The following is a 26575-nucleotide window of genomic DNA, read 5'->3' on the forward strand; positions in this document are numbered from 1 at the left end:
ACCCACTGGCAGATAAATCTCGATCCCCTTCAACACTAATAATTCAGAACGAAGAAGAAGAAGAAAGAAGTAGCATTGACTCTCTCAAGAGTGGTATTGTAGCATTGGCTCTCTCAAGAGTGGTATTGTAGCATTGGCTCTCTCAAGCGTAGTATTGTAGCATTGGCTCTCTCAAGCGTAGTATTGTAGCATTGGCTCTCTCAAGCGTAGTATTGTAGCATTGGCTCTCTCAAGAGTGGTATCGTAGCATTGGCTCTCTCAAGCGTGGTATTGTAGCATTGGCTCTCTCAAGAGTGGTATTGTAGCATTGGCTCTCTCAAGTGTGGTATTGTAGCATTGGCTCTCTCAAGAGTGGTATTGTAGCATTGGCTCTCTCAAGAGTGGTATTGTAGCATTGGTTCTCTCAAGAGTGGTATTGTAGCATTGGTTCTCTCAAGAGTGGTATTGTAGCATTGGTTCTCTCAAGCTCAAGGCACCCCTGACACCTGGCCAAGGGCGTCTCTACCAATGTACACCCAAGGGCGTCTCTACCAATGTACACCCAAGGGCGTCTCTGCCAATGTACACCCAAGGGCGTCTCTACCAATGTACACCCAAGGGCGTCTCTACCAATGTACACCCAAGGGCGTCTCTACCAATGTACACCCAAGGGCGTCTCTACCAATGTACACCCAAGGGCGTCTCTACCAATGTACACCCAGAGTTGGGATCTGGGAATAAAAGATAGCTCTAACTGATCCCTTGTGATATTTGAACTGCACCTGCCACACGGTGCTGGGGTCATTGACACCTTGGCCACCGACATCTTGGCGACTGACACCTTGGCCACCGACACCTTGGTAACTCTCACCTTGGCCACTGACATCTTAGCCACTGACACCTTGGCCACTGACACCTTGGCCACCAACACCTTGGCCACCGACACCTTGCTAACTGACATCTTGGCCACTGGCATCTTAGCCACTGAAACCTTGGCCACTGACACCTTGGCCACCAACACCTTGGCCACCAACACCTTGGCCACCAACACCTTGGCCACTGACATCTTGGCCACTGACATCTTAGCCACTGACACCTTGGCCAACAACACCTTGGCCACTGACACCTTGGCCACTGACACCTTGGCCACTGACACCTTGGCCACTGACATCTTAGCCACTGACACCTTAGCCACTGACACCTTGGCCACTGAAACCTTAGCCACTGAAACCTTGGCCACCAACACCTTGGCCACTGACACCTTGGCCACTGACATCTTGGCCACTGACATCTTAGCCACTGACACCTTGGCCACTGACACCTTGGCCACTGACATCTTAGCCACTGACACCTTGGCCACTGACATCTTAGCCACTGACATCTTAGCCAACAACACCTTGGCCACATCTTAGCCGACATCTTAGCCACTGACACCTTGGCCACTGAAACCTTGGACACTGACATCTTAGCCACTGACATCTTAGCCACTAACATCTTAGCCACTGACACCTTGGCCACTGACACCTTGGCCACTGACACCTTGGCCACTGACACTTTGGCCACCGACACCTTGGCCACTGACACCTTGGCCACTGACACCTTGGCCACTGACACCTTGGCCACTGACATCTTAGCCACTGACACCTTGGCCACTGACACTTTGGCCACCGACACCTTGGCCACTGACACCTTGGCCACTGACTCCTTGGCCACCAACACCTTGGCCACTGACACCTTGGCCACTGACACCTTGGCCACATCTTAGCCGACATCTTAGCCACTGACATCTTGGCCACTGACATTTTAGCCACTGACATCTTAGCCACTGAAACATTGGCCACAGATACCTTGGCCACCAACACCTTGGCCACTGACACCTTGGTCACTGACACCTTGGCCAACACACCTTGGCCACTGACATCTTAGCCACCGACACCTTGGCCAACAACACCTTGGCCACTGATACCTTGGCCAACACACCTTGGCCACTGACATCTTAGCCACCGACACCTTGGCCAACAACACCTTGGCCACTGACATCTTAGCCACTGAAACCTTGGCCACTGACATCTTAGCCACTGACACCTTGGCCACAGATACCTTGGCCACCAACACCTTGGCCACTGACACCTTGGCCACCAACACCTTGGCCACTGACATCTTAGCCACTGACACCTTAGCCACTGGCACCTTGGCCACTGACATCTTAGCCACTGACATCTTAGCCACTGACACCTTGGCCACTGACACCTTGGCCAACACACCTTGGCCACTGACATCTTAGCCACCGACACCTTGGCCAACAACACCTTGGCCACTGACACCTTGGCCACTGACATCTTAGCCACTGACACCTTGGCCACTGACACCTTGGCCACCGACACCTTGGCCACTGACATCTTAGCCACTGACACCTTAGCCACTGACACCTTGGCCACTGACATCTTAGCCACCAACACCTTGGCCACTGACATCTTAGCCACTGACACCTTGGCCACTGACACCTTAGCCACTGAAACCTTGGCCACTGACATCTTAGCCACTGACATCTTAGCCACTGACACCTTGGCCAACACACCTTGGCCACTGACATCTTAGCCACCGACACCTTGGCCAACAACACCTTGGCCACTGACATCTTAGCCACTGAAACCTTGGCCACTGACATCTTAGCCACTGACACCTTGGCCACAGATACCTTGGCCACCAACACCTTGGCCACTGACACCTTGGCCACCAACACCTTGGCCACTGACACCTTGGCCACCGACACCTTGGCCACTGACACCTTGGCCACTGAAACCTTGGCCACCGACACCTTGGCCACTAACACCTGGGCCACCGACACCTTGGCCACTGACACCTTGGCCACTGACACCTTGGCCACCAACACCTTGGCCACTGACACCTTGGCAACCAACACCTTGGCCACATCTTAGCCGACATCTTAGCCACTGACACCTTAGCCACTGGCACCTTGGCCACTGACATCTTAGCCACTGACACCTTGGCCACTGACATCTTAGCCACTGACACCTTGGCCACTGACATCTTAGCCACCAACACCTTGGCCACTGACATCTTAGCCACTGACACCTTGGCCACTGACATCTTAGCCACCAACACCTTGGCCACTGACATCTTAGCCACTGACACCTTGGCCACTGACACCTTAGCCACTGAAACCTTGGCCACTGACATCTTAGCCACTGACATCTTAGCCACTGACATCTTAGCCACCGACACCTTGGCCAACACACCTTGGCCACTGACATCTTAGCCACCGACACCTTGGCCACCAACACCTTGGCCACTGACATCTTAGCCAATGACACCTTGGCCACTGACACCTTGGCCACTGACACCTTGGCCAACACACCTTGGCCACTGACACCTTAGCCACTGACACCTTGGCCACTGACACCTTGGCCACTGACATCTTAGCCACTGACATCTTAGCCACCCTAGGTTGTGCAATGGGTGGGTTGGCTAGGTTGTGCAATGGGTGGGTTGGCTAGGTTGTGCAATGGGTGGGTTGGCTAGGTTGTGCAATGGGTGGGTTGGCTAGGTTGTGCAATGGGTAGGTTGGCTAGGTTGTGCAATGGGTGGGTTGGCTAGGTTGTGCAATGGGTAGGTTGTGCAATGGGTGGGTTGGCTAGGTTGTGCAATGGGTGGGTTGGCTAGGTTGTGCAATGGGTAGGTTGTGCAATGGGTGGGTTGGCTAGGTTGTGCAATGGGTAGGTTGTGCAATGGGTGGGTTGGCTAGGTTGTGCAATGGGTGGGTTGGCTAGGTTGTGCAATGGGTAGGTTGTGCAATAGGTGGGTTGGCTAGGTTGTGCAATGGCTGGGTTGGCTATTTGTGCAATGAGAGGAGTGGCCATTGCCATCTTCACATTGGCAATGACCAGCTAAAATTATGCAAAACATTAGCAAACAAATTCTTTTGTAGTTGAACAGGAATGTTCCAATTCAAATGACACTTTGAAATCTTCCCACATTAAAATAATAATCAGCTTAATTTCTCCATATGAAGAGGCTAGCTGATTATATTGATTGTGTTAGGTATTGTGAGTACACAAAAAGAATTCATTTAATATCAACAAGCACAGGATAATGAAACAACATTCAACAATCATAATCAACTATAGAACACAATCATATTTAACAATCAAACACAATCATAATCAACAATCAAACACATTCATAATCAACATAAAACACAATCATAATCAACCATAAAACACAATCATAATCAACCATAAAACACAATCATAATCAACCATAAAACACAATCATAATCAACCATAAAACACATTCATAATCAACATAAAACACAATCATAATCAACCATAAAACACATTCATAATCAACATAAAACACAATCATAATCAACCATAAAACACAATCATAATCAACCATAAAACACATTCATAATCAACATAAAACACAATCATAATCAACCATAAAACACAATCATAATCAACCATAAAACACAATCATAATCAACCATAAAACACAATCATAATCAACCATAAAACACATTCATAATCAACATAAAACACAATCATAATCAACCATAAAACACATTCATAATCAACATAAAACACAATCATAATCAACCATAAAACACAATCATAATCAACCATAAAACACATTCATAATCAACATAAAACACATTCATAATCAACATAAAACACAATCATAATCAACCATAAAACACAATCATAATCAACCATAAAACACATTCATAATCAACCATAAAACACATTCATAATCAACCATAAAACACATTCATAATCAACCATAAAACACAATCATAATCAACCATAAAACACATTCATAATCAACCATAAAACACATTCATAATCAACCATAAAACACATTCATAATCAACATAAAACACAATCATAATCAACCATAAAACACATTCATAATCAACCATAAAACACATTCATAATCAACCATAAAACACAATCATAATCAACCATAAAACACAATCATAATCAACCATAAAACACATTCATAATCAACCATAAAACACATTCATAATCAACCATAAAACACATTCATAATCAACCATAAAACACATTCATAATCAACCATAAAACACATTCATAATCAACCATAAAACACATTCATAATCAACCATAAAACACATTCATAATCAACCATAAAACACATTCATAATCAACCATAAAACACAATCATAATCAACCATAAAACACAATCATAATCAACCATAAAACACAATCATAATCAACCATAAAACACAACCATAATCAACCATAAAACACATACAACAATCACAGTGAGCTCTCAAAACCAACACAACAATCACCAGCAACACACAATCAACACAATCACACTATTCACAGTAAACATAAACAACCCTAACTACCAAAAACTTAAGTAACCTAAAAAAAACAACCACATAGACATAAGAAGCTTGCTTAACCACAAGTGTAGAAGGCCTAGCTAACCCTAACCACAAGTGTAGAAGGCCTAGCTATAAGCTAACCCTAACCACAAGTGTAGAAGGCCTAGCTATAAGCTAACCCTAACCACAAGTGTAGAAGGCCTAGCTAACCCTAACCACAAGTGTAGAAGGCCTAGCTATAAGCTAACCCTAACCACAAGTGTAGAAGGCCTAGCTATAAGCCGTATAAGCTAACCCTAACCACAAGTGTAGAAGGCCTAGCTATAAGCTAACCCTAACCACAAGTGTAGAAGGCCTAGCTATAAGCTAACCCTAACCACAAGTGTAGAAGGCCTAGCTATAAGCTAACCCTAACCACAAGTGTAGAAGGCCTAGCTATAAGCTAACCCTAACCACAAGTGTAGAAGGCCTAGCTATAAGCTAACCCTAACCACAAGTGTAGAAGGCCTAGCTATAAGCTAACCCTAACCACAAGTGTAGAAGGCCTAGCTAACCCTAACCACAAGTGTAGAAGGCCTAGCTAACCCTAACCACAAGTGTAGAAGGCCTAGCTATAAGCTAACCCTAACCACAAGTGTAGAAGGCCTAGCTATAAGCTAACCCTAACCACAAGTGTAGAAGGCCTAGCTATAAGCTAACCCTAACCACAAGTGTAGAAGGCCTAGCTAACCCTAACCACAAGTGTAGAAGGCCTAGCTAACCCTAACCACAAGTGTAGAAGGCCTAGCTAACCCTAACCACAAGTGTAGAAGGCCTAGCTAATCCTAACCGTAAATACTACTTCTTAGCCTGTATTTCTATAGGTCTATCCATGTCTAGCTCTCAATCTATCCACAGAAGAAATGTCCAACCTACCTAGGCGGCAGGGATGATCTATCTACGTGCTTGAAATCTCAGAGCCTAGTGCTGCACTTACGCACGACAATCAATATGGAATAGCTGGCACATGATGGCTTACCTACATTAGCTGTACAAGTGGCTAAGGAAGGAATCAATGTGTGTGTTGTCACACCGGGATCGAAACATTGATTTCTTTTTACAAATGTCAACTGATGGTTGCGCTTATTTTAATTGGCATTTCAATACCCGCGAATTGTCAGTACGGGTGACGTCAGTAGGTGTGACGTCAGAAAATGAGACGTTAACCTATGTTTTCATATGGTCTTTTATGTCTACATAAATGCGTGTTTAAGTCTAGATAGATGCGTGTTTAAGTCTAGATAGATGCGTGTTTTATGTCTAAATAAATGCGTGTTTTATGTCTAGATAGATGCGTGTTTTATGTCTAAATAAATGCGTGTTTTATGTCTAGATAGATGCGTGTTTAAGTCTAGATAGATGCGTGTTTAAGTCTAGATAGATGCGTGTTTAAGTCTAGATAGATGCGTGTTTAAGTCTAGATAGATGCGTGTTTTATGTCTAGATAAATGCGTGTTTTATGTCTAGATAGATGCGTGTTTAAGTCTAGATAGATGCGTGTTTTATGTCTAAATAAATGCGTGTTTTATGTCTAGATAGATGCGTGTTTAAGTCTAGATAGATGCGTGTTTACGTCTAGATAGATGCGTGTTTAAGTCTAGATAGATGCGTGTTTAAGTCTAGATAGATGCGTGTTTAAGTCTAGATAGATGCGTGTTTAAGTCTAGATAGATGCGTGTTTTATGTCTAAACTAGGCATACTGCCTAGCTTCGCTTAGGTTTTCAAAAACATTTGAGAATTTAAATACTTAATTATTTAGTGACGGCTGAGGTGTGGAGTGCTTAAATTTAAACAGTAATGCTAATTTTAGAGAAAATGTTGTTGCTGTTCTTTGTTGTTTTAAGTCCAGTTTCAGAGAAAATATTGGAAAGTTCGAAATGTAAGACTAAAATGGAATTAGAACTACAGAGGTTCCATGAACAGTATATCTCATAATTTATATTACATTGCCTTTTAAAATTAATTAACTTATTTAATTAGGATACGTACCTTGATTAACAACTTAATTTTTTACTGAAACAAATGCTATACTTTGTCATTTTCTGTTTATGTTTAAAATAGTATACAATTGTTTAAAAAATAATTATTTTTAAAAAAGTTACCTCCCTTGAAAATTGAACAAATGAAGTATGTCTTTGTTTACTTTTTTTTTACAAACAATTATAAGAAAATACATCATCTGGACAAATATAACTACCCTAAGGGTTTCTTTCGACGGGAATAATGTTTTTTTGTTATCCTCCGGGGTCGGTCTACGACCTCACAAAATATTTGGGAGATCGTTCGTCAATTTATTTATAGATATCTTATATAATGAGAATTTCACTCGCGGTCACTTTTTAGCCCTCGTCGAGTGCTTTGAGTCTGACCAACAGTTTTTACATATGGCTTAGTCATCTATAGAGGTGCATGCAAAAATATTGCCAGATAAATAGAGGTTGAGTATCCTAAAATTTATGTTGAAATTACCCTGTTTTTCCCATATAAAATACAAAGATTATATAGGGAAATACGACTGGTCAGTTTTGACCCATTTCCAGATTTTTCCCAGAAATGGCGAGTTTTTTTTTTTCGTTATATAGCTCAAATAAGGAGATTTTCACTCGCGGTCATGTTTTAGCCCTCGTCGAGGGCTTTGAGTCAGACCGACAGTTTTCCCAAAAGGCCAAGCCATTTACACAGGTGCATGCAAAAAAATGTTTTCTTCGTAATAGAGCTCATATAAAGGGAATTTCACTTGCGGTCACTTTTTAGCCATCGTCGAGGGCTTTGAGTGAAACCGACAAGTTTGCCCTACCGCCAAGCCATTTACCTATAAGCATGCCAAAAATTAGCCAGATGTAAAGACGGTAAGTGTCCTAAAATCTGTTTTGAAATTACCCTCTGTTTTTCCCATAAAATACAAAGATTATATAGGGAAATACGACTGGTCAGTTTTGACCCATTTCCCGATTTTTCCCGGACATGGCGAGTTTTTTTGACACCCAAGGCGTTCTCCCACCACCTCACAAAATTTCAAGGGGGGGGGGGGGACTCGTCGTGCAAAAGTCTTTTTCGTAATAGAGCCCATATAAGGCGCCGGTCAGTCGAGGTCAGTTTTGACCCCCTCTCCGTGGACTTTTCGGCCAACCGTCACCGGCCCTCGTGTTCTATCGCCCCAATGCATCATCGTGCCAAATTTGACCACTTTGCTTTATATATATATATAGATAGATGCGTGTTTTATGTCTAGATAAATAAAGTGTTTTATGTCTAGATAGATGCGTGTTTTATGTCTAGATAGATGCGTGTTTTATGTCTAGATAGATGCGTGTTTTATGTCTAGATAGATGCGTGTTTTATGTCTAGATAGATGCGTGTTTTATGTCTAAATAAATGCGTTCTAGTTAGATGCGTCTTTTATGTCTAGATAGATGCGTGTCTAATGTCTAGATAAAAACATGAACGAAACAAAACAAAGAACGTCACGTGTGTGTCACATTTGGCCTTGTCAGCAGGATGGAAAGGGAACCCGCTCAAGCACGCTCCTGCCTATCACTATCCCTATACGTTATCCTATTCCTGTCTCCTTATCCCTATTTTTTTTCTCTATCCATATAATAAAACTATCGTTTGCCTATCATTGTCCCTATCCTCTTTCATTTTCCCTATCTCTATCCTTATTTCCTACCTATACATGCAACTATACACATACATCTACATATATAATGACAGCGTGTAACAGGCGCCATAGTGCTCACAGACAGGGGCGGATCAAGCAATCGCTGGAGTGTCGGCAGCTGCGTCTATTGCAGTTTTACGGCTGAATATAGTGGTATCCGGTTGTTAGGTAGACGAAATTTCATATACGAGCCGACCCGCGGCGTAACATACGTCGCTAGTTAGTTGTTTTATTTTCTACTTTTCAGTCATTCATAATTTGTGAATTCGACAGTACCAACGCTGCCACTGAAAATATTTGCTTTAAAACACTATCAGTATGTCGTTAAGGAAGATACTACCCCCACCCTTCTTTCCCCCAACCCCTACTCTACCCCCCCCCCCCCCCCCCGCGTGAAAGTAAACTCCTCTTAGTTACCTCCCCTAAGTTTAAAATAGTTTCAAACTAAATTATCTGCCCCTAATAGCCGTCACTAAACCCGGCTCTACGATTGTAAAAATGTAGCGTGAACCACAGCTCACCAGACCATGTAGGGGTGGGGGTGGTAGGGAGCGCGCTTACAGCTTGGTGTTTTCTATGGTCTCCAAGAAGAGAATTATATGTATATATAGATAGTATTACATTGTATGCGCACGTTTCTATCAATTTTTGAACGATTTTCGGAAACCGGAAGTAGTACTTTACTTTATTTCAATGTGAACTCTAACTTAAGTACTGCTTCATTAAGGTAGACGAAATCTTATATATAACTATAAGATGTTATACTTGAATTACTTTCAATTTTTGAGTGGATTCTGATAGCCGGGTGTGGTAATTTACTCTGTTTCTGGATTTTAAAATACCGATAACTTGAGTACCGTTTCAGTTAGGTGGTGGATATTTTTAAAATAGGGGTAAGATCTTACCCTCTTGATTCTCTCAAATTTTGAGCGATTTCCGGAGAATAGACGTATTACTTTAAGTTAAGCAATTTCCGATTTCTAAAAAGATTACTTCTACGGGACGATTTCTCCAAAACGTTTCGCGTAGGTCAAGACTCGATGACAAGTCATTGTGACATAAAAATTGCCTGGATGAGATGTTGAATTAACTTTAACAAACAAGTTAATAAAAAGTTTAGTGACAATTTAAGCGCAATTTCCTTAATTAATTTTTGTGACCGAACGAAAGGATATTTTTGAAAACTTTCTTCGGCAATATTGTTCTAAATTATGGCAGGAATCGATTGGTACATGTTTCAAGTCGCTAAGTGGTCTGGTTGCCGAGATATGGGCCAAAAACTGCTTTTTTAAAAGGTTTTTTGGCTTTTCCGGGAAATCCAGGAAGGAATTCCGGGAATTTTTTTGGCCCACAATCATCCTCGGAACTTGCTTAACATATTTGCTTTGGAACTAGTCCTCGATATTGCTTCGTTGAGGAGGAGATACGACTTAAAGCTGCGGACACACATCCATCCATCCATCCAACCATCCAGAAATAACGAATTAATAATCGTAATTGTCAGTATGGAAATCGCGCTAAAAAACAGTTTAATTAATTTTCTAAACATTAATAACTTCCTTTACAAAGCACTCATTTTCTGCTCTATTATACACACTATGTTCATTTTCTACGCGATTCTAATCTACTAGGCATGCTGCCCAGCTTCGCTTAGGCTTTCGAAAACATTGAGAATTTGAATGCTTAATTAATTCGCCCGAAGGTCGGTCTACGACCTCAAGAGTTATGAAGAGGTTCCTCCGTGGACATTTTTTTTCGATTTATAGCTCATATAAGGTACCGGTCAGTCGAGGTCAGTTTTGACCCCCACATCGTAGACTTTTCGGCCAACCGGCCCCCGTGTTCTGTCGCACCAAGGCAAGATCATGCCAAATTTGAAGCGCCTGCGGCGCCGGGAAGTGCCCTATCGGACACCCGACAATCTAGATCTAGATCTAGATTCCTAAAAGAATTTTTTTTTAAAGTTTAGCCCGAGCATAATAAAAAAGAATACATTAACCAAGTTGACTTGCTGTGTCTCGAACCCGCACCACCTGCGTGGTTTAATGTACACTAACATCTCCGCTATTTAGGCACCTTATAAAATACGGAGAATGAAACACGTATTTTAAAATCTTAACTTACGCGAATATGCCTATTCTTTCAAATTAATTTTTTATCCCAAATTAGCCAGTTCCAAACAAAGATTTTGTATAAAATAAATAAGTCTTGAAATAGTTTAGTCCTAATATAGAAATTTATTTTTGGAATTGATTTTAGAGAAGTTAGAGTCTAAATCTAGATCTTAGCGTCTACGTCTAGAGTCTAGATCTAGTTATTGCGTAGATTTAGATTTAGTCTAGATCTAGAATCTCTAGATCTAGAATCCAAATACATAAAATAAATTTTATGAGTTTAGGCCGGAAAAATTGTATTGTATACATTTCATAGTGTACGTAGATGTAATCAAATTTGAATGAAATAGTTCATTTCTTTTCATTCTAAACACGGCAGATGACGTCATTAGTTAATGTATAAGCAATAGTGACGTCACAGTTTTATGCGTTCTTTTTCACATATATTAATGCTTTTCCGGTTGCATAAATAATACTGTTTCTCTACATTCGAATACGCCTTTAATTTTTATTTTTCTTCTTTAACTAAAATCGTGGTTATACATTTAAAACATCTAACATATTATTTTCAACAAAAGTCCGTAAAAAGTTCTTCATATATCGCTGCCGATTCTGACGTGATGTCCGGCGAAAATATTTTGCGGACAGACAGAGAGAGAGAGAGAGAGAGATGTGCGAACGTGGGGATTTATATATTAGGATTTATCAATGTAATAGAATATATGAGAACATTTAGTGGAGATCCCTTCCGCTTTAGATGGAGTGTTTTTTTTCCAATGATGGATGATGGGGAAGGGTAAACATCGACGACTGAAAAAAATTCAAGGCTAATGAAAGCAGGAAGCTATCCAGACAGAACCATGTATATAAATGTAAGGTAATCCGATTTTGATAAACACAACAATTTAAACTCATAAAAAGTCTAGGCCTAATAAGAATGCATACAGACAGAATAAGCAGCTAAACTTAAATGGATCACCCATAAATGACGTCATACTTTTTTGGATGTCCCCCCCCCCCCCCCCCAATGGTCACTAAAAGCCAGGCCATTGTTTGAATATCATACTGCAAAGTTTTCCTTCACACCTAACCTAAATCGCCTTTGTAACATGTTCTTCATAACTTGTATTCTGTATATTATAATTAACACCCTACCTACCATATAATTTTATCTTTCCCACATTTTGAGTGTGACGACCTTTATGGAGGATCTTACCTAATATTGATAAGTTAATCCATTTTAAAAAGGGTTCAAATCTTGAACCTCCGAATAGATTTTGAGGACTTGGGTGTACATAATTGGCAATTCATTAATATTGAACACCAAAAATTTACACGACATACATGCGAATAGAAAATTTCAAGGGAAACTACTCTTCTATTTTTTATTTTATTTTTAAAGAGACTGATTTTTTTTCTAACACCTTTATTTAAATTTAACTCCAGGTTATTGTCGATTGCTTATGCCACTAATAGTTATTCATTAATCAATTATATTAATTACGCTATATTTTGTAAAATACATTTATTAAATAATAGATCTAGACTTAGAGAGTCACTATAAAAAGTATATTCATTTAGCAAGTAAGTTATTAGTTAACTTATTAGTAGATCTAGATCTAGATCTAGAGTCTAGTACTAAATTTTTTACCTCTCATTTGGGCATCCAGATTTTAGATCTAGATTCTAGATCTAGGGTTATAGCCGGCCGGGTAAATTGATTACGCTAAACATATAGATTACCTAGATCTATCACTAAACTAGACTACAGAGTGTAGAAGAATCCCGGCATAGATAGTGTCCATAGTCACGAAATATAGAATCTAGATACAAAATCTAGATCTAGACTAGTTTACATTCGAAGTCACTATGTGTTGGCTATTGTTTAGAGCGTGATTCAGCGATTGTAATAGTAATACAATACTAAACTACATCTACTAAGTAGATCTAGATCTATGTCTAGCTAGATCTAGATCTAGATATCTATACTAGATCTATATTGAAATAAATTCTCATAGATCTAGATCTAGACTCTAGACATTATTATTGGAAACTTCCGTGTTGGCCTAGATCTAGAGTAGAATCTATATTCACTGTTGCTGTTGGGGAATTTAAAAACTTTAATTTAAAACAGATTTCTAGATCTAGCTTGAAAAATAGCGTTAGGCCTCGCCCTATCGTAAATGTATTTCAATGTAGGATATCTACTAATTTGGACTAGATCTACATATCTTTTTATTATGGCATAATATATTAAAATAACTTAGATCAAAAGAAATCTAAATTTATACTTGTAATGTAAATCTAGATGTAGACTAGATCTAGTGTAAGTAGGAAATGAAATTTTAAAACATTTAAAAGTTCCTGCAGCAGATCTAGATTTCTAGATCTAGATACTTTGAAAGTTTTAGTATTCTAGATCTAGATCTAGGAGATAAGCGCAAAGTACAATTTGGGGCAATGGGCCTAATAACTAGACAACATTCATAAAGATTTAAAGTGAGAGTAGCGGAAATAAGTCACAGTGGGGACTGAGTGGGGAGGAAGAGTTTTTGCTTGGAAAAAAGTCACAGAAAAAAAAGTCACAAAAAAATGTAAGTGAAAAAAGTCACAAAAATCTTTTAAAAAATATTTTTATTTTATTGAAAATTATTGTATTGAACAGAGCCGGCGTTAGTGGGTGGCAAACGGGGCGGTCGCCCCAGGCCCCGCGCTTGACCACTGTCATTGTTATCTGAATTAGTTTGTAAACTTAAATAATTGTTGCTGAATTCAATTGGGAAAAACTAAACGGTCGAATGTCGACGTTGTTGATTGTTATAACCGAGACCACGGTTGATGTTAGTGAGTTATCACCCACCTGAACTGAGACAGGCCGTAATTCGATACAAAAACAGTGTGGTGCGTACGGTCGCCTAGCATTTGACCTGGGTTGACTGGAGATAGTTGGCCCGCGACCTGACGTGGGAGGTAAATTTGGGAAACACGTAAATAGATACCCTATTGTATCAATGTGTGCGGACCGATGAAGACGTCCTTTTAGTGAGCAGACGGGATGCCTCTAGTAGACAGTTAGTAACCTGATGAACGCTAGTACTGACTTTCTTGTTGTATTTTTTGTATATGTACTTGTCTAGGTATAACAACATTAACATTTAGTTGCGTGCAGAGGGGATGGTAGGAGGTCGACGGGGGGGGGGGGGGGGTGACCATTGGGAATCTACATCAGTGGGGCATTAAACAGAGTGATTTATTTATTTATTTTTGGGAAAAAGTTAAAATTGTTATGTTGTGTCATCTTAAGGATTCATCCGTTCCAAGACAGAATGATTAATTTACCGAATTCATCCCAATTGTTTTATTCAATCGTCTTCCAATTGTCCTCGTCGCACAACTTTTATGGAAGTAGGGAAATCGTTGAAGGCAATGAAGGGTAGTGATATACTAGTCATTGATATTCCCCTAATAACGAGGTCTTTAAATTTGTATCTGATTCTTTGGTGAACTTTAACGACATTTGAAGAGTGATTAAGCAAAGTTTTTATTGTAGGGTTATCTTTACAATAGTTAAGACAGTAATGATTTTGGTTTTATAAATATTGTATGGATTCTAAACTAATTTTGAAGTCTATACTGTTTTGATACACCAGGCCAAGTTCGCTTTATTGTAAACCTGTCCTGATTTCTCACACGATTTGGCGCCAAGGGATAGACTGTGAGCACTATGCGTTTATGTTTTCATTTAAGTTGTGTTTATGTTATGAGTGTTGTAGTTGTTTTCATTTGTGTTTTTATTTGCGTTTGTTTTTTCTTTTGTGTTTGTGTCTTGCGTTTTCGTTTGTGTTTGCATTGTGTTTGTTTGCATTGTGTTTGTGTTTTCTTTTGTATTTGTATTTGTGTTGTGTTTGTTTTCTTTTGTGTTTGTGTTGTGTTTCCTTTGTGTTTGTGTTTTCTTTTATGTTTGTGATGTGTTTGTGTTGTGTTTAGATGTGTTATGTTACCAAGTTGGTACATTTAAAAAAAGATTTACCGCGGCGCAGCACGGGTATGCAGCTAGCATATATATTATATATATGTATATTATATATATATATTATATATATATATATATATATATATATATATATATATATATATATATATAGGCTATTTATATAATGGAATAAACCGGGAGTGATCTCCACTAAACTTTCTCGAATATTCTTATATAGAAAAAACGGGATGGCAACTCGGGATATAGACATGAATTTTAATCCATTTTAAATACTTTTTAAAATAGAATAAAATCTCGTAGCAAAAAAATTGCACACCAGTGAACGCCAAATAAAATGTGCATAACAGGGCGGAATATTATTAGTCTATCTATATACTACTAAAAGTCAAGTTTGTTTACATGTTTGAATATTTATTTGTTTGTTTGTTTGCCTGATTGACTATCTCGCATGGTTGCACTCATCGTGGAAAGCTGTAAAATAGTATGTAGGTAGAGAAAATTTTTTGTTTTAAGACAGACTGTTAATCACACATTTATTTAAAGACGTTAATTAATTTATTGATTTATTCATACGCAGAGTAACCCATTTTTTTAAAAAGTTTAGAACGACCACTACACTCGGCGGGACCGTGACGTCACAGTTTTTTGTTTACTCTTTAGTACAATAAAATGGCGGCGTCTATCGAAGAAAATTGTGTTCCCATTCAAAAGTTTAACGCGTTCTAAATCTAATTTTCTGTCGGTCATAACTTTAACAATACGTCCGTTTGCTGTATTTATTACGTTCCAACACTTATATCAATTTTAAACTGTCTTTTTTCATTTAGTTTTACAATAAATTTCTCTAGATCTAAAGATCAGCTGTCGAAGGAAAGTTATGAATCTAGCCTAGATCTAGATCTAGCCTAGATCTAGGTCACTAGACTCAATGTAAATTCTAGATCTAGACTTAATGTAAATTCTACATCTAGAATCTATTTCGGGCCTTAATTATTTTATATAAATCTTTGTTTAGCTTCAATGATCATCTAAATTCGAGAATACATGGGATTTTTTTTTGTTATCTAGGTTCTATATCTAGATATAGTAGGATTACTCACTAACTTGGTGGCGTGGTCGGCTGCTAACAACAATATGGCGTACGGACCGGACGCATGACAGCTGATCTTTAGGCCATGTTTACCACGAGCAAAATGGCGGGTGTCCACATTATTTAAACATGGTATAGGTGGCCAGGGCTAGATATGCCAGAAAAGCATTTTAAAATTTGCTTTGGAGAATGAAGGCTAAATTTTAAAGTCAGTGTCATAAACATTAATAGAACTTTTTTTTTTACGTTTTCAATTATTTTTTCTTAAGCCCTATATGTGAATGATAAGGTTGACTATCAGGACCTCGCGGGGCACAGGGCAGGTGAAGTAGGGTTCATCTGTTTCTTTGTCCTAAGCAAATGAAGGGATAGTGTGGTCAGAGACATGCTCGGCTGGAATCGTTTTTGTTGTCTGAGACTTGGCGGGACACTGGGCAGGGGGGGGGAGGCGGGGGGGGGGGAGGGGAGTCGGGGGGAGGTGGAGGGGGGAAGGGGGGTGGGGCGGGGGGGGGGGACATATGTTGGGGCGCCAAAATGGTTTAGAAAAATAAATTGAAAGGTTGAGGGGGGTTCAAATGGAAAGTTTGAGTGGGGGGGGGGTGCACATCAAAAGTTTGAGGGGGGGTTGAAAATCGAAATCTTGGGGGGGGGGGGGGGTTCAAATCGAAAAGTTTGTCCCCGGGCGCCGGGAAGGGTCGCTATGCCTCTGAGTGACAGACGTGATGTTTTTTGATGGATGACCCCCGAAACCCACAGTTATCCAACGGATGACGGGTATTCTAGTATACTACTAAAAGTCAAGTTTGTTTACATGTTTGAATATTTATTTTTTTGTTTTTTTTGTTTGTTTGTTTGTTTGCCTGATTGACTATCTCGCATGGTTGCACTCATCGTGGAAAGCTGTAAAATAGTATGTAGGTAGAGAAAAATTTTTGTTTTAAGACAGACTGTTAATCACACATTTATTTAAAGACGTTAATTAATTTATTGATTTATTCATAGGTAAATTAACCGTATTTTTTTAAAAATGTTAATACATTGAATAAACTTTGTGGGGATAGTGACGTCCCTTGATGTGTTTACTTTTTGGTAAAATAAAAATGGCGGACTCCATCATAGACTTTGTGGCCCATTCAAAAGTTTAACGCGTTACAAAGCTAATTTTCTGCCGGCTATAACTTAAACAATACGTCCGTTTGCTGTATTTATTACGTTCCAACACTTATATCAATTTTCAACTGTCTCTTTCATTTAGTTTTACGATAAATTTCTCTAGATCTAAAGATCTGCTGTCGAAGGAAAGTTATGAATCTAGCCTAGATCTAGCCTAGATCTAGGTCACTACTAGATCTAGATCTAGACTTAATGTAAATTCTACATCTAGAATCTATTTCAGGCCTTAATACATCTAGAATCTATTTCAGGCCTTAATTATTTTATATAAATCTTTGTTTGGCTAATTTAAGATTAAATTTAATTTGAAAGTTACTACTACTAGACTTAGATCTAGATCTATGCGCGGAGACTCAAAAGTATAGTATAAAAATTCATTTGTGACGTCACGAGTAAATAGCTAAGTTGGTAGCGTAGCCCGCTCTCATGTGGGTGGCACAGGTTCTAGACCACGGGTTCCCAACCTGGGGGTCGCGAAGGTCTTTCTGGGGGGTCGACAACTGGTATACTAAACCTTAGTAATTTGAAACAAAACATAAATATTTAGAAGAATTTTTAAAATTCGGCTTCATTGGCATTACTGGAAATGTAATAGAGAAGAAACAAAGCGCACTATACAAAGTTGTTCTGAGTCACAAATCTATGAAATCTTCAAAACTAAAACGTCATTTGAGACGAGTCATTCAGAACACACCAAAAAATATATGGAGTTCTTTCGTCGGTAAGAAGCTAGTTGCAGACGCCAGAGACTTGATCGAACAGGAAGTTTTCACCAGCATTAGTACAAGCATCAAATGAAGTCGCGATAGAAAATGTCAAGCAAGAAAATGTCGTCAAACGCTGCATGAACGTAAATGTTAAATAACACATTTTTATTGAAATTAAGCTTTTACCATTGTTTGCTTTTCAAGTTGATAAATCAACAGACGTGAGTTCGTGTTCGCAGTTGCTGGTCTGTGACTATATTCATGCGGATGATAGCAAAGAAGAGTTGCTCTTTTATGAAGATAGCATGGAGAAAATAAATACCTTTTTTGAAACTGGATGATTAAAGTGGGTTAGAACGGCTGTGGGGGTTTGTATGGATGGTGCGCCATCTATCTTTATCTCAAAATCGGGCTTTCAGAAAACAGAAAAGATTTAACTCCCTAACCACTGCCCTAACCAATCGACATCAAGAGTCAATTGCTAGTATAAGTCGTAAATTATATAAAATCTGGAGCCTTCAAAATACTGAGCAAAAACATTAATATAGATCACGAGGTTCTGCTCTTCTACTTTACAGTACGCTGGCTGTCAAACGAAATGTTGTAAATTGTGTTTTTGAATTGAAATCTGAAATCAAATTGTTCTTGGAAGTGCAAAGGAAACAAGACTTTTTGGTATACTTAAAACGACATAGAGTGGTTGGAGAGAGTATCATACCTAGCAGATGTGTTCGAACATCAAGATAAGCTTAACCTGAAGCTTCAGGGAAAATGAACGAATATTATAACTTTTCATGATAATCTCGGGGCATTTTTATCAAAGCTGCAAAATCGGTAAAGAAAATAAATCTTGGAAATATTGTAAATTTGAGAAACTCTGCGGTGTGGTTGATGAATCTGATTGTGAGATAATTAAAATTTTGAAAGAAGCGATTTCTGGGCATCTTGAATCTCTTGAAAACGAACTGCATCGCTATTTCTATGAGCTGAAAAAAGAAGAATCTGCATCTACGCATTACCCATTTTCTTCTTCCCTTGATGTTCCCAGCATTCCCGAAGAATTAAAAGATGAATTCTTAGATTTGCAGAATGATTCCGAGTAAGATGAAAAACTGCAGACACAATTTTGATGTAGTATTCACCATTCATACCCAAACGTAAAATGTAGTGACTTTTCGAGAATATATTTTCAACACTATTCTTCGATTAAAAACAAAATTAAGATAATTATAATGACATAGGTTGGCGTTAACAAAAATTTTTTAAAATTAAAAACTTAACCACGAAGGTTTAGTGAATAGTATGCAATTTTACTCATGCTATTAAAACAGTTATCAAGAGTAGTTCATATTGAAAGTCTACTAGAAAATCTTATTTTAGTGCTTATTAATTTACATACTAATTTCGGCTTTTTAATTCTATGGGGGTCGCGGGTCACTTACTTTTTATAAAAAGGGGGTCGCCACTCGAAATAGGTTGGGAACCACTGTTCTAGACCAATATGTCAATGATATTTTTTTTCAATTTTTTTTTTTTAGATGTGAATGATAAAGTTGCCTATCTGAACTTGGCAGGATACAGGGCAGGTGAAGTAGAGTTCATCTGTTTCTTTGTCCTAAGCATATGAAAGGATAGTGTGGTCAAAGACATGCTCGGCTGGAATCGTTTTTTAAACGATAAAAACATGTTGTCTGAGACTTGGCGGGACACTGGGCAGGTGAAGTAGAGTTGAGTAGGTCACATGTGACGTCAGTATATGAAGGGATAGTCCGAAATCGGTGTTTTCGGTGTTTTTAAAAGATAAGAAACATATTTTTGAATGTGGGGTCTGTTTTTTGTGACGATAAGTGACACTGCAGTAGCGTAGCGAGGAGGGGGGGGGGGGGGGGCGGGAGGGGAGGCGGGGGGGGGGAGGGGAGGCGGGGGGAGGTGGAGGGGGGAAGGGGGTGGCGGGGGGGGGGGGACATATGTTGGGGCGCCAAAATGGTTTGGAAAAACAAATTGAAAGGTTGAGGGGGGTTCAAATCGAAAGTTTGAGTGGGGGGATGCACATCAAAAGTTTGAGGGGGGGGGGTTTCAAATCGAAATCTTGCGGGGGGGGGGGGGTTAAAATCGAAAACTTTGTCCCCGGGCGCCGGGAAGGGTCGCTCTGCCTCTGAGTGACAGACGTGATGTTTTTTTATGGATGACCCCCGAAACCCACAGTTATCCAACGGATGACGGGTATTCTAGTAATTTATAAATTTACATTAGTTTTTTGAGAAATCAGAAATAGCGTAAATTACTACTTCCGGTCAACGGAAATTACTCAAAATTTGAAAGAAGGTAGAGAATTAAATCTTTTACTTACATGTAAAATTTCATTTATTTATCTGAAATAGTACTCGAGTTATAGGCTTTTGAAAAATTCAAAGTAAAAAAGTACCACTTCCGCTCAAAACTTGATACGGATCTACGATTTTGATAAAATACTTATATATGAAATTTCATCAACCTAGCTGAAACGGTACTCAAGTTATCGTGTTTACACACGGGCAGACACACACACACAGAGACAGACAGACACACAGACAAGATTGCAAAATTATGTTTTTCCGTATCAGTGAGGTGTAAAACGTCGAGATGTGTAAAAATCTCGATTTTTTTTGCACGATTACAATACTTTCTCTATACTTCGTATATACGAGAAAGTAAAAAAACTATCACTTCATATGCTGAGAACATACAAACAGGAGAACTCTACTTCACCTGCCCTGTGCCCCACGAGGTCCTGATAGTCAACTTTATCATTCACATCTAGACCTAAGGAAAAAATAATTGAAAATGGTTGTAAAAGGAAATAAATCTTTTTTTACTATTAGTAAAGTCATTGTTCTAATTTTTTATAATTAATGTGGTTAATCTACCAATGAATATATCAATAAATTAATTAACGGCTTTAAATTAGTTTGTAATTATCTGTGTGTTTAAGAAAGAACAATGTTTTCCACCCAAAATCCTATTTTACAGCTCTACACATCATGCAGATTCTCCCCAATAACAAATCAGACAAACAAACAAACAAAACAATGAGTTATCAAACATGTAAACTTGAGTTTTAGTAGTATACTAGACTACCCGTTATCTAGTTAGATAACTGTGGGTTTCGGGGGTCATCCATAAATGACATCACGTCTGTCAGCACTTATTATCGCAAAATAACAAGACCCCACCTTCCAAAAGATTTTTTTTATATTTTAAAAACTACTAAACTCTAATTCACCTGCACAGTGTCCCACCAAGTCTCAGACATGTTTGAATTTTAAAAAAAAAAACGATTCAGGCCGAGCATGGCTCTGACCACACTATCCTTTCATATGCTGAGAACATAGAAACAGGTGAACTCTACTTCACCTGCCCTGTGCCCCACGAGGTTCTGATAGTCAACCTTATCATTCACATGCAGGCCTTAAGAAAAAAAAATTGAAAACATTGTTTAAATTAGTTTGTAATTAACAGTGTGTTTAAGAAGGAATAATATTTACCACCCAAAATCCTATTTTACAGCTCTACACATTATGCAGATTCTCCCCAATAACAAATCAGAAAAACAAACAAAAAAATGAGTTATCAAACATCACTATTCAGTCAAAGTTAAGCCATTGTTCTAAAATTTTAAAATTAATGTGGTTAATCTACCTATGAATAAATCAATAAATTAATTAACGTCTTTAAATAAATTTGTGATTAACAGTCTGTCTGAAAACAAAAATTGTTCTCTACCTACATACTATTTTACAGCTCTCCACATAGAGTAGAACCATTTACAATAGTCAATCAGACAAATAAATATTCAAACATGTAAACTATCTTGAGTTATAGTAATATATATATATATATATATATATATATATATATATATACATATATATATATATATATATATATATATATATATATATATATATATATATATATATATATATATGTATATATAGATTCTATATATATATATATAAAGTGCTCATCGTGTAAATACATTATTTTAAAAAAATAATGTTGAAGGTGTTATTAACAATTTTCATTTTGATAAATTTGGAAAACACGATTACTTCCCTTTAAAAAAATTACATTGGGGGGAACAATTTTTCTTTTTATTACTTTGTTTTGGTGTTGGGAAAAAAATGACATAATTAGCGGCGTCGATTGGTTACTATAGTGTTCAGCTAAATCAAATCCGGGCGTTCTCCGGCGCCCCGAAAGGGTGCTATTTGGCCCCCCGGGCCTTCCTGCTTTTTTGTGTGTTTTGGTTTAGTTGCTTGTAGTTAGGGAGAAGATTGCCGGTTATATGCTGATTACTCAACACACATGTTATGGTCCTTTACAGATAGGTTTTTCAGTTTTCAGTGGCCAGAGCAGGGCCTGGCCGGCTAGTAAGTGTTATATTCGAGAAAGTCTAGGGGAGATCACTCCCACTTTATTTTTATTTTTTTGTTGTGACGTGATTGTGGGTATATTTACATTCAAAACATGAATAGCCTAATACTGGCTAACAGTAATATTTTATTAATATTTAGATCTAGTAATAACTAATCAAAAACGGTATGCTATTTCACCTAATATTTATTCTGTGTGAATTTTAAATAAAAATGGTAGGGCCTAATAAATTGATAGTTGAATTTTGAATAGCAAATGATGAATAGTGAATAGCCTTTAATAGTAGGCTGATAATTAATATTATAAATAAATATTAATAAATTTAAATATTAGGCCTACTATTATAATTATATTTGTAGGCCTAGTTATTAAACTATTTAAATAGTAGGCATAGTAGGCCTATTTATTTTAAGTATTTATTTTATTAGTATTACTATTTCTAGTATTGGTAATCTAAAATATCTATCGTTTAAGGTACGTAAAATCGGCCAAGGCTAAAAAATGTGAAAAAAGGGTGACTCCTCACATTTTGTAATTATTTCACATTTTTAGAAAAATTTTGATTTATGTTGTAAAAGATACAGAAATGTTTCAACCCTTCATTCATGTAGACCACTACCTGTTTTTAAACAATTTTATTGAAACTTTTCAGTAATAATTAAAGATTAGCGATTTTTTCATCAGATGCAACTAAGCTCATTTAATTTAGAAGCCATCTTCTTTTAGTTTTTTGGTAACATTTTACAATATTTTACATTTTTAAGCTAGAGATTCAGGGGTTACATTTTTAAGCTAGAGATTCAGGGGAAACCACTCTTATTTACAGATGGCTGCTGTTTATATAGCAAATCTTGCTCGCAAACAAGGCTGTTTAAAGTCAATTTCTGGCTTTTTAAAATATATTTAAACATTGCTTTTGGTTTATTTTTTCAATTGTATTACAGTAAGCTATATCAATGAGCCACCTTTCTAGCACATTACTAGCCTCAGCTGTTTTTACGTACCTAAAAGTCCTAAAACGGTTAAATATAAAAACGATAGATTATCCTAGTATTATCATATTTATGCTAGGCCTTGGCCTTATTTTATTAAAAATTACGTTAAAACTATTTTGTAGGTGCGTAAAATCGGCCAAGGCTAGATCTAGTAATGTTTGAACAAGTTGCCTCATTGTTATTGTTAAGGCTTTAACAGAAGTATTGTGATATATTTGTGTCAAATATTATAGATAACTGAATATTAAACCACAATCAATGGCTAAATAATATTTAATATACAATATAGGCCAGAAATTAACTTTAATTAAATTTAAACAAGATGGCTGCTAAAGTAAATGGGATCGGTTGCATCTGATGAAAACATTGCTAGTCTTTATTTAAGTGGCGTAGCCACCGTAAAGTTAGCGTAAGCAAGGCATAGGGGCCCACGACACTTGGGGGGCCCTTTTCCCTCTTTAAAAAAGTAAAACTTTTACATTGAAATTTTAATATTTGTTTAATATAAATAATTTTAAACCGAAAAGAAAATTTCAGTTTCTTTTCTAATGTAGAAATAATTAAAAGTTCTAAAAAGGCTCCCAGTCCTTTCTTACTTAACAAGTAGTGGGATTCAGTGGGGGTGGGGGATAGAACAGGGCCCATCCATAATAATCTACAGGCGTTGCCGCATGGTCTTGCAAGCCATTGAGAGAAATAGCCTATAAATAAATTTTGTAAAATCGGCATCCAGCACCCGTAAATTTACATGCATCCCTACAAACCTCAACTTACTGGGAAATTCCCCACCCCACAGACCTGCACCTCCCAACTGTCTGCCCTCCACGAAATTCAATCCTACTTTGGGAAGTTGTTGAGAATATTCCAAAGAAAGTGTTTTTCCCAGATATTTTTTCGGAAAAGGTGCCTGAAAGAAACTCGGACTTTTATGAAGGTTTCTGCCAATAAATTTTTATTTTATTTCTGAGGGCATCGCCCCGACAGTAAGTTCGCAAACCAGAGTTTCCCAGCAGCTATCTTTGCACCTGGGGTCCGTTGATTCGGTGTCTGGCGCAGCGGGTAAGCGCTACTTCTTAATTCAGCAGTAAAATTGCTTCTGGCACCTCGGTGGTCGTGTAACCCTGTTCGCCACGGGTTCCCCCATGAGCACTACGGCGCCTATATTTGTTTTAATGAGCGCCATACACAAGAGATACGTCGGGATACTAAAATCGATTATTAAGTAAAACAAGGGGTGTCCTCCAGCACATCAGCAGTAGTAACTGTTGGGCGCCCGAGTTACCCAGCGGATACCTGAGTGTACGAAGTCCGTTGATTGGGCATCCTGCAGAGTCTTGATTCAGCGGTCAAACTGCAACAGGGACGTCTTTTGACACCAATCACACGAGTATTCTGCTATATGGACAAGGTGGGCCTCTACATTCGACGACTAAGCAGAACCAGAGGTTGCATCTGGCTACCTACGGTGGTGTAACCAGTCTCTCCCGCGAAGACCTTAACACCTAGGTGGTTGCCGAAAGTTGTTTAACCTCACTATAAAGGAAGATGATTAGCGTAAACTCAATGCTTTCACACAGCATGCCCAAGGGCGTCTGAGCGATCGTGTGGACCAACCCGCGCCCCCGCAACAAAGATCCGAAAAAATAGCAGTGTTGTTGTTTACATTTTAACTATCTCAATTTTAGAAAACAAGGTCACACGACTAAAAATACACAATTGATAACGCGTTGCTGAAACCCTTACAAATTATTTTGTTACCATGGTATGTGGGACTAGATCACAGCAACGGGTACGCTAGTTAGTATAAACACTCTTTAACATTCTACGTTGATCAGGTAGGTTATTTTGATGTTTATGATGGAATTCTTAAATCTAATTATTTGTAGATATGCCCATTGGGTCAGCAGCTTGGCCATCCTAAGATTAAGAATCGAACATACAGACGCAGTTAAAGTATATCTCAATGGGACTTATTAATCATTTTACAAAATTAAAAGCATGACGAAAAAAAACACAGATCTAAATAAATCATGAGCAATTAAAAAACAATTCTATTTGGTTAGTGGCGTTACAAAGTCGGGTGTTACACTACGTGTTTACTAAAGTTGCCACTCCACTGTCCCCAACAATTTAGCATTTTTGGTGGGGTGTCACTCCTGTCTTACTAATCTTTTATTATTTTAGCTGGATACAACTTAGTTTGACAGTAAATTGTACAATGTTTTGTCATGGTGTCACGCCTAAATGTTGACATCCGATGCTGACCGCGCCTGTTTACCTAAAAAAACAAATAAACTGTTAGACTAACATTTTTACAAAACTACATAATAATATCGTATAAATACACAATCAGGAGGTATAAAATGTAGGCATAAAGAATCTTTATATTATATAAAATCCTCCCTCTTAAGTTGCAGTTAAATTACTTCGATTTACTCCATTATAGCCTGACGCTGACAAAAGGGGCCCACCGATAATTTTTGCATAGGGGGCCCGAAAATCCTAGCTGCGCCACTGCTTTATTTATTACTAAACAGTTTTAATAAAACTCTTTAAAACAGGAACATGAATGAAACTTTGAAACATTTTTGTAAATTTTAAAACATAAATCCTCCTAAAAATGTAACATTATTACTACTACTACAATTTAAGAAGTCAACTTTTTTTCACATTACTATTCTTGGTCGATTTTACGTACCTAAAGCAATAGATTACCATCTACACCTCACTCCCCAGTCACAATAAACGCTTTTGTTATTATAAGATATTACTCACAGTTGTATTTTGAATGAAATGATAGCAGACTGGGAATAGATGTAGTATTTGGGCTATTCGCAGTTGGCTGGAGATATATATATATATATATATATGGTTCCATGACAAATGATCTCAGGACAAATGATCTCAGACAAAATATCTCAGACAAAATATCTCACGGACAAATGATCTCAGGACAAATGATCTCAGGACAAATGATCTCAAGGACAAATGATCTCAAGGACAAAAGATACCAGGACAAAATATATCAA

The 26575-nt window shown here is 38.2% G+C and overlaps 2 protein-coding genes across 2 annotated transcripts in view; one reads left to right on the forward strand and one right to left on the reverse strand.

Moving 5' to 3' along the window:
- Positions 1–13245, reverse strand: part of LOC131928915 (diacylglycerol kinase zeta) — a 103907-nt gene extending 90662 nt beyond the window's left edge. The window contains exon 1 of the mRNA XM_059285084.1: positions 12823–13245. The gene's annotated coding sequence lies outside the window, so the exon portion shown is untranslated. The remainder of the gene's footprint in view (positions 1–12822) is intronic.
- A 9314-nt stretch (positions 13246–22559) lies between these two features.
- LOC131928916 (peroxisomal targeting signal 2 receptor) overlaps positions 22560–26575 on the forward strand; it is a gene marked incomplete at its 3' end in the record, with an annotated part of 34406 nt that continues 30390 nt past the window's right edge. The window contains exon 1 of the mRNA XM_059285085.1: positions 22560–22716. The remainder of the gene's footprint in view (positions 22717–26575) is intronic.

Source organism: Physella acuta, unplaced genomic scaffold, assembly GCF_028476545.2.
Source record: "Physella acuta isolate Inbredline_101_S28 unplaced genomic scaffold, ASM2847654v3 ptg001567l, whole genome shotgun sequence".
Lineage (NCBI taxonomy): Eukaryota > Metazoa > Mollusca > Gastropoda > Physidae > Physella > Physella acuta.